Raw genomic sequence first — 9,820 nt, 5'->3', positions numbered from 1 at the left:
TTCTTATTAGTTGTCATGTTTTTTTTCTCGTCTTTTTTATAAAAAAAAACATTGTTCTTGATCGAGGGTCCTTATTAAACAACTTATTTACCTCCATGAAATAAAAGTAAGATTTGCATATATTCTACGCTTTTCGGACCTCAATAATATCGTTGTTATTTTTTAATTTGCATATATTCTACATTTTTTGGATCTCAATAATATCGTTGTTATTTTTGGATTATGTTATGTCTTGTGTTAGGTGAAGTGTCACTAAATAGAAAAAGGCCGGCCTGCCGGTTACTTTCGATGAGATCACTTTGTCTCATTTTTTAACAAACTTTTAGTAGCTTTTTATGCAATTATCCCAGCAAAGAAACAGCTGCGGCTATTTATTTATTTTTGAAAATAATTTCTTCCAAACACTTCACATTATAATTCACAATTTGGTTACTATATATTTACTTATATACTTTCAGGTCAGTGCATATAACGACTTTCATAAAAAAATACAATTGGGTAAAAAGAAAAGGTAGAAAAGAATTGATCTACTAAAGATCTTCATCATATATATGAAACGACATAATAAAAGAGAATGATTAATCTACAAAAGAAAATAAGAAAATATTCAAGTAAATTTTACAATAAAATGTATGATAAAATTTTAGTAACACTTTTTAAATACCAAAGTAAGAACGGATGTTCAGACCGAGTTGAATTTTCGATTTTTGGATTGAAGAAATTATAATTCAAATAAGTTTGAATTTGATTTGAGTTTTTTAGGTTCGATATATTTCAAATTTTTGGTTGACTTTTAACCCTTTAAGACAGACTTATTAGGAAGGACAATAACTTTCTTTTACCACCAATCACAAATCATCTATAGTATTTTCATACTCATTGTCATCTTTAGGGGAAACGAAACTCACAAGATTAATGTATAGTAGCAAATACTCTCTCTGTCCATTTTTAATTGTCATGTTGCATTTTTTGAAAGTCAAATTGACTAATTTCAAAATTAAATTAGATTACATTAATTTGATATTTTAAACAAAAAAATTGGATATCAAGAAACTATACGAAAAGTACTATAAATTCCAAATTCTTGCATATCAATATGATAAAAAAAAATATCGTAAAATGTTAGTCAAAGTTATTATCTTTTGACTCTTAAAAAGAGAAACACTAACAATTAAAAGTGGATGGAGATAATATTTATAAGGAAAACGAAGAACAAAATTACAAAACGAGAATTCTCACCAATAAAGTAAAATTTCAAAGAATCAACTAGTTGAGCTGAGTTTGGACCTTTTAGTTAGCCAAATTATGGCCAACCCTATATAGCTATATCAAAGTACGCAAGTGGAAGAGTTTTGTGACCTTCGTTAAAAAGGCCAATTCGGTTATCTCGACAGTTGAATAAATCCAAACACAAAAAGTCGCACCGCGTCACTTCATTTTTTTCAACCATTTCTATGTCAATTATTAATTGCCTTCTCTTCTATAAATACCCCTTTCTCTTCAAATCCTAATTAAGCTAACAATTAACATCTCCTTCACCAAATAAAAACATCAAAACTTGTCAATTCTCTCTTCTGAAAACTCGAAATCTTTGATTACGAAATAAACAATGAGAACTGGACATTTCTCTCCATCGCGGCCTAGTTCACCTTTACATTCTTCTACTACTTCTAACGACTCCCCTTCACGTCATACCTTTTCCCAAACTTTAATGGAGGATACAATTAACGAAGCTGGAGCAATCATAAAAAAATGGGATCTGGATACTTCCTCGTCTACTTCATACAATAGAGTCGCTAATCTTTTCAGAGATTATCGCGAAGAAGCACTAAAATTTCTCGATGCTGTTACCAACTTGCAACATGGTATGCATTTCGTTATTAAGGAGTGTTCCAGCTCGGAACTTCTTGTTCAGGCTCAAAATCTCATGCAAATTGCAATGAAAAGACTTCAAAAGGAAATGTACACCATTTTATCAGGGAATCGCTATTTCCTAGACTCTGAAACTCTGTCAACTCGATCCTCAAGACAATCAACACGATCCAGTGTTTCCGATGAGGATGAACATGATGATGAGATAACTAATACCGAGGTTTCACCTCGAGCTTCTGAGGTTGAGATAGTTTCTGAACTTGTGATGGCGAATTTGAAAGCTATAGCAGATTGTATGATTGGTGCTGGTTACGGAAAAGAGTGCGTTAAGATTTATAATCTCAATCGAAAATCAGTGATCGATGAGACGTTGTATTATTTAGGCGTTGAAAAGTTAACCTCCTCACAAATTCAGAAAATGGATTGGGAAATGTTGGAGAAGAAGACGAAGAATTGGTTAGGTTCTGTGAAAATAGCAGTGAGTACTCTGTTCCATGGCGAGAAGATTCTGTGCGATCATGTTTTCTCCGCCTCTGATGCAATAAGAGAAACTTGTTTCTCCGAAATTGCTAGAGAAAGTGCTATTACTCTTTTCGCATTCCCAGAAATGGTAGCGAAGTATAAGAAATTATCTCTTGAGAAAATGTTCACTGTGCTCGATCTCTACAACTCAATTTCCGAGCTATGGGATGAAATCGAGTTGATTTTCAGCTTCAGTTCGTTTGAGATTGTTAAATCTCAGGCGATGGCGTCACTGGTGAAACTCGGGGAAGCCGCTCGATTAATGCTTTCGGAGTTCGAATCGGCGATTCAGAAAGATACATCGAAAGCAAAGGCAGGAGGCGGTGTCCATCCTCTAACCCGCTACGTCATGAACTACCTCGTTTTCCTCGGCGATTACAGCGGTGCTTTTGCCGAAATCATCGGGGATTTGCCGCTGTCAGTTCAATCGCCGTTGCCGGAATCTTACTTCATGAGTCCAATTCCCGACGAAGATGACTCACCGTCCTCCGCCGTCTCCGTCAAGCTAGCGTGGCTCGTCCTCATCCTCCTCTGTAAACTCGACGGAAAAGCTCAGCTCTATAAGGACGTTTCGTTATCCTATCTGTTCTTAGCGAACAACTTAAACTACGTCGTTTCGAAGGTGAAGAAATCAAATCTGAAGTTTCTACTTGGATCAGATTGGTTATCAAAGCACGAAATGAAGATTAGACAGTACATATCAAACTACGAGAGGATGGGATGGAACAACGTGCTGACGTCATTGCGGAGAATTCAACGGCGGAGATGTCTTCGCCGGAAGCAAGAGAATGGTTTTTCAAATTCAATTCGGGTTTTGAAGAAGCATACCGAGTACAGAGTTCATGGGTTATACCCGACCCGAAACTCCGAGACGAAGTTAAGATATCATTGTCTAGAAAGATTGTTTCGGGTTATCGGATCTTTTACGAGAAGTACAGGGAATCACTGAGAAGTGGCGGAGTGAAGTCAGTTGTCAGATTTGCCCCTGACGATTTGCAAAATTACTTGTCGGATTTATTCTATGGCACTGGGCAGTCGGAGCAAGGAACGACGGCGTACGGCTCAGTTTCGCCGTCGGTATCAATTTCAACGGCGTCATCTCCGTCACATGGCCGCTAAAAATTAACGGAAGATATTGTGTATAAGCAAAAACATATTTTTATTTAATTATTTTGTATAATAGAATTTTGTGGCTGATACAGGAGAATCTTATTCTTTTATTTGAATGAAATGTAAATGAAACACTTTGTGCATAATTTTTAGTTTATATTCATTATTAACTATAATTATTTTTCAAATCATTTATGAATTTATCATTCTATTATAGTTCTTTAATAAATGTATCAAGTTAATATTTACTTCGTTCTATATTATTTGTTTACTTTAATCTTTACACATCTCTAAATAAATCATAAATAAAGAGAATAATTTTTACTAATTTATTCTTGGTCCTTTTAATACATTCTATTTATATGTCTTCTTGTTAATTGAAGCATAATATTTATTGCTTTCAAGAAAAAAATAATTTTATAAATAAAATGAAAAATATTTAATTAATTTATTTTAATTTTATAAATTATTTTCTATGTCTCATATTAGATGAGCATCTTACTAAAAATACTTATATCATATTACTTGATGAGTTACTAAATTAAAATATAAATTAATTATTTTTTCTATTTTACCCCTACATTTAATATAGGCTATAGCCTTTGGAAGTTTGAACAAATTTTGAAGATCTAAAATTTATTTTTTCAAGAGACTAATTAATATGAATAAAGAGTAAAATAATAAAGTTAATTAATTTATTAATAATTTCTTAATTATCATATAAAATAGAAAGTAGTTATCTAATATGAGACAGAGGAGTAATACTTAAATAATTTGTACTACTTTTAATAATCCAAAATAAATAATAACAGAGAATAAATTTGGATGTTCACTTTGATTAAAATGCTGGCATCTATGCATGGAGTTGACAAATTCCAACAAAAAGTAAGAAAAGGTCACCCAACTCCTGGCTCAATAATAAATGGAGTTTAATACATTTGGTCCCTACTCTTTGGTTATTCATATCTGTTTACTTAAAAAAAAATATTGTTTGTCCATCAATAGTTGGAATAAAGTTGATTTAGAAATAAAGAAATCAATAGTTGGTATACCTTTAATTCTTTTTGGTATTCGAAAAAAGGTCAAAACTATCTTCAAATATTAGAATAAACCAAACATATCCTTCAACTATTTTTGAGCTTAAAACTACCCCTCTCGTCTAACTATTGAATTACTTCTACCTTTTCTTTTAACGGAATAATATGTGGCAGCCAATGTATAACCCTAATTTCATTCTTACTCCATATCTTCCCCCATTTTTTCAAGAAGCTTTTTACACCTTTAGGATTTTGAAGCAATGTCAGAATGCTCTCTATGTCCAAGTCATCAAATTTAGCGCATTGAGATTACAATGACATCTTGCATACCGTGTTTCAAGTAAATTGATAGAGCATTGATTAAAATGTTAAGGGAACAATACGTGAAATCTTACCATTTTTTTGCACATATTTTGAACATTTAGAATCCATTATATAGGAATGTCTTATTGGGCTAATATATTTAGAGAAATTGACAAGGCAAAATCCGACTAAGGAATTGGAATTGGCCCAATAGTTACAATCAAAGTGATGATGTCCACTCTACCCCTTAATTCTATCACCATTGCAATTGAGGCAAACAAACAAATAAATAAATATAATTTACCTAAATCCCGTAATGTAAAGAGCTAATTACATTATTTCTCTATTCTTTTTCAAATTACAAAAATTCCTTAAAATTTATGAATTTCGAATATATCACTAGACTTCTGGATACATAGGTGAGGGATGTATCCGAAAGGGGAGGGATGTATCCGAAAGGGGAGGGATGTATCAGAGAGGGTATAGGACTTCAACTAACATCACGATATATCACTGGACTTTCGGATATATCAGCAGACATCCGGATACATAGGTGAGAGATGTATCCGAGAAGAGATATGAATGTATCAGCGAGAGGAGAGAGATATATCCTAGAGGGGATTTTTGAATTTTTTTTAAATGATAGGAAACTTTGGGGATTATGGGTAAATATGAAAATGAAAGAAGCTGGATATTTGTGGCAGTGTATATATGTGTATATTTACTTGAATATCGTGTATTGAATGTATATTCATGAAAATATGTGCGATTGAAATTGTAATTTTATGATTTGGAAAAGTTTTTATTTATGCTAGTTTGAGATATTAATACCATTACCACGTGTTGGTTTAGCCGTCCCACCGACTAAGGGCTATGCTTTTATCAAGATAGAATTTTAAGTTTATGAATTTTGAATTATTTTAAATGACTATTTTCAATATTAATAACTGGATTCTGAACTTAATATTTATACATAGTTAATAAATTTCTTAATATAAATATATTATTTAAGCAAAATATATTGAGTTCGACTGAATTCATATATGAACTTCTAACTCCGTCCCTGGTTTGATTTAGCCATCCTACTACATGCTAAGGCCTATGATTTTGTTCAGCCGCCCTATCGCCTAAGGCCTATTGTTGGTGTAGTGGGTGCACACTCTAGAGCCTAAAGTACTAAAGTGGATTATGATTGAGTTTTAAATGTACATGATAGCTTTTACATGAGATCTATATTATCTATACATGTTAATTATAATTATCTACAATATTTCTATATACAAATTACTTAGTAGGTGCTTATGACTATTGAATTTGGATAGTGACATTAAAGTGTATTTACGTTTTTAATTTTCAAGAGTTGAATTAAAAGTCATTAGTTAATCATGAGTGGAGAATCTATCTAGCATATATCTCTTAGTATTATAAGTGGTGAAATTTCAATATCCTGCAAGCCATAAATTTTTAAAAGAAAATATCAAAACTTAACTATTTTTAAAAAATTAAATATTTGTATTATCTAAAGTAAATTCAAAAGAAAAATTGCAAAAACTTGTACTTATCACTATAATTAAGTAAAAGTTTCTTGCATAATAAACTATAATTAGTAAAAGTTTCTCGCATAATAAATATTAGTTCGATTCTCGCTATTCTTTTTTTGATCCTCTATGTGATGGGAAATAAAAAGAAAATAGTACATGAGATTACAAATTTGTAGCAACACTTTGGTATAAGAATGCACTATATAGTATATATGATATCAAATAATTAGAGAGTTGTAATGACCCAGAAGGTCATTTTTGGAAATTTTCATAAAATGACCGTTTTACCCCTCCCAATAGTTGCCCCGAGTTCTAATTGTTGTATTTTCGAAGTTGGTTTGAAGGAAAATTGGTAAAAAAGTTGTGTTTTTTGGTAAAGTTGAGTTTTTAAGAGTTAAACTTTGGTTAAAAGTGCTATTTCGAGTCATTTGGAGTTTCGAGACTCGAATCAGATTTCCGTCGATTCCAGCAGTTTTAGAATGTCGAAATGGGTCTATGAGAATTTACAGAGTCGAATTTGGAGTTAAAACAAAGATTTGAGGTCCTAAGTTGCAAAAATTGTGAAATTTTGATCAAGAGTTGACTTTGGTCAACAAACGAGGTTTCGGTGCTCGAAATGGAATTCCGAGAGCACCGTTGGATTCAGGGGGTGATTCTAAGTCTAGAATGTGTCTTGATTGAATTTTTAGAGGCTCCGAGTGCATTTCGAGTTTTTGAGCCTGAAGTTAGTTTCTTGACGCCTTATCGGATACCGGGTCAAGGAGACCTCGAATTCAAATTCCAACGATTTCATCGAGTCCGAAATGTCATTTTCAAGCTAGTAGCATATTTGGTTTGTGTTCGGGAAGTGCCAAATGAGTTTTGGGTGAGCTTTTAAGCTTCTTGGATGCTTTGACACTATTTTAGCAAATTGTGGCAACTAAAGACTTCATTACTAGTTTTAAAGGTCGAAAAATTATTCCGAAGGTTCTGAAATTTTGAGCATGAATTATAGGACTTATCTGCAAATTTTGGTGCATTTTCGCTAACCCGAGATTGGACTTTTATCGCAAATAAGAAATAATTGTTTACCGAGTAGAAATGATATTTGACTGGGCAAACGAGCATGAAATTGAGCTCCGATTGAACGAGCAGGTCCGTATCATTATTTAAGACATTTACAAAAAAGAATCGGGTCATTTCACTATAGTATGAGGAAATTACGACTTTTTTAGTGAAAGATTAACTGCTGTTTTTCTGGTGCATAACAGTCATGCACTGTTATAAAAATCTCAGACTGTGTTCATTTGGCATTTTGAGCATATCGGGAGTTCTAGAGATCGGAATGGAGTGATTCTTACGGGTTTCTTCTTGAATTAATATGAGGGTTAGTATTCAATCTTCAATTCGACATTTTCTCATAATTTCCTTATCTGGTTTTTTTCCCTATCCGTAAACCTCTTGGAAAAAATTGGGGTTTTATCGATTTGGACTCCCTTTTTGATGAAAAAGGTATATTTACGATCCTTATGTTATGGGTAAACTGATTTTAACATAAAATTATTGATTCATCGATTATTTTCATCATATTAACCGCGTACAATTTGGACTTTCCCGGTAAAGTTAAAGTTTGATAAATTGAGAATTTCAAGGTCGATCTTAACTCCGTTTTTGATGAAATTTCATATTTGAACTTATCTAAGCATGGGTAAGATGTTTTTCAAGAAATATTTCATTTTCGAGTCGGGGTTTCGGATCCGAATAATTTAGGCTTCTTCAAGAACGTGGATTTTCCTTCAAATTGAGTTTGTGAATTGATTTCAACTCCGTTTTCAAATTGGTTTTCACCATTAGCTTCCAAATACTTTAAGGATCATTTTACATAAAAAATTTCCAGATTTGGGTATCGTTTTCCGGTATGAGACATTTGGACCGTTTTGCCCTTTTTCCCTAAATTTCTTGATTTTGGTGTCATTGGACTCGAATTGTGATTGTGAATAATTGTTTGAATAGATTATCGTGATCCGGATTATACTCGGAAAGGAAAGGCTCAAGTCAAGTAACTTTTGGAGTTCGTTTTAAGGCAAGTGGCTTCCAAACTTTGTAAAACTCTTAGACTACGCATGACTACTTTCCTAATTGTGTTGGGGAGTAAGGGGGATTGAGGATGGGTTTTATTTGTTGATTGAAATTGTTGTAAATGAAAGATGGGGAATAAAACGAGCTAAATGTGTTATATGTGACTTGAATTTGTTGAATAAGTCATGTGATAACTCATATTGAGGGGATAGAAGAGCATGAGTAGGCTATGATTGATACAGACATTGATGTTGAAACAGATGATGTGTAATACTATGATGTGATCGTGATATGATTGTGATTGATGACATGTGCATATTCATTATTCATCCCATGTGTGAACTATCTGTTGCATGAGTTCTGAGACACTGATAAGAGGATGGATGGATATGAGACACAGTTGAGACTAGCTCCGGCTAGAGATATATATGAGATGGACTAGCTCCGGCTAGCGATTTGGATGCCGATGGGATCTGGTTCCGGCGGTGATACATGGTCCATGTGTGGCCCCCATGGGTTCTGATTTGAGTATTCAGCGCGGACTGATTACGTCAACAGATGTGTATCGTAGGACAGACATGCATCACGACTACATGACATCATTATTGCATTTTGCATCGCATTTGCCTTATCTTTGTCTGTGATGTGTGGATTGTATCGGTTTACCCTTCTTATGTGGAATTTGATCTACTTGCTCTTATTTTTTTATCTGAGGTTGATGAGGATATACTGTTGGTTCTGGCTGTTGAATATGATCTGTTTAGTATAGGTTGGTTGGTTTGCTGCTAGATTGAAGTTTCGGTGGTTCGGTTGGGATTGAAAGGAGTTGTTTGTAGCTGCTAGTTTTGCTTAGTTTAGAGTTACTTGCGAGTACCTGTGGTTTTCGGTACTCACCCTTGCTTCTACACAATTATGTAGGTTGACAGCTCTCTCAGATTCAGCTTAGTATTTTATTTAGCAGATTGAGCTTCGGGACATACTCGAGAGGTAGCGGTTCATTCCAGACGTGCCCTTGAGTTATCTTTACTTTCAGTTTTGTTCTATTCGAGAACTATACTTTGAGACTTGTATAATTTTATTCGAATTCTGTATTTAGAGGTTTGTACATGTGACAACCAAATTATGGGTAGTGTTGAGTCTCAATTAAAGTCTTCCGCTTATTTATTATCTTTTATTCTCGTATTTTTTCTTCTCTATCGTTGTGGTTGGGTTAGGCTGACGTGTCCGGTGGGAAATGGACACGTGCCATCACATCCGGATTTTTGGGATGTGACAAGAGTGGTGAACAAGATGAGAGAGGTGAGGGAGGCGAGCGAGATTTGTTATGTATCTCAGATACAAGTGCATTCACTTGGATATAATATATATAGAACAAAT

The 9,820-nt window shown here is 33.6% G+C and overlaps 1 pseudogene; it reads left to right on the top strand.

Annotated features, from left to right (window-relative positions):
* Positions 1 to 1,475: 1,475 nt before the first annotated feature.
* LOC102581168 (exocyst complex component EXO70A1-like) lies at positions 1,476 to 3,593 on the top strand (annotated as a pseudogene).
* Positions 3,594 to 9,820: the final 6,227 nt, after the last annotated feature.

The sequence above is a fragment of the Solanum tuberosum genome, unplaced genomic scaffold, assembly GCF_000226075.1.
Source record: "Solanum tuberosum cultivar DM 1-3 516 R44 unplaced genomic scaffold, SolTub_3.0 scf00433, whole genome shotgun sequence".
Lineage (NCBI taxonomy): Eukaryota > Viridiplantae > Streptophyta > Magnoliopsida > Solanales > Solanaceae > Solanum > Solanum tuberosum.
The sequence above is the reverse complement of the archived record's forward strand: the minus strand, read 5'-3'. Positions and strand labels throughout refer to the sequence as shown.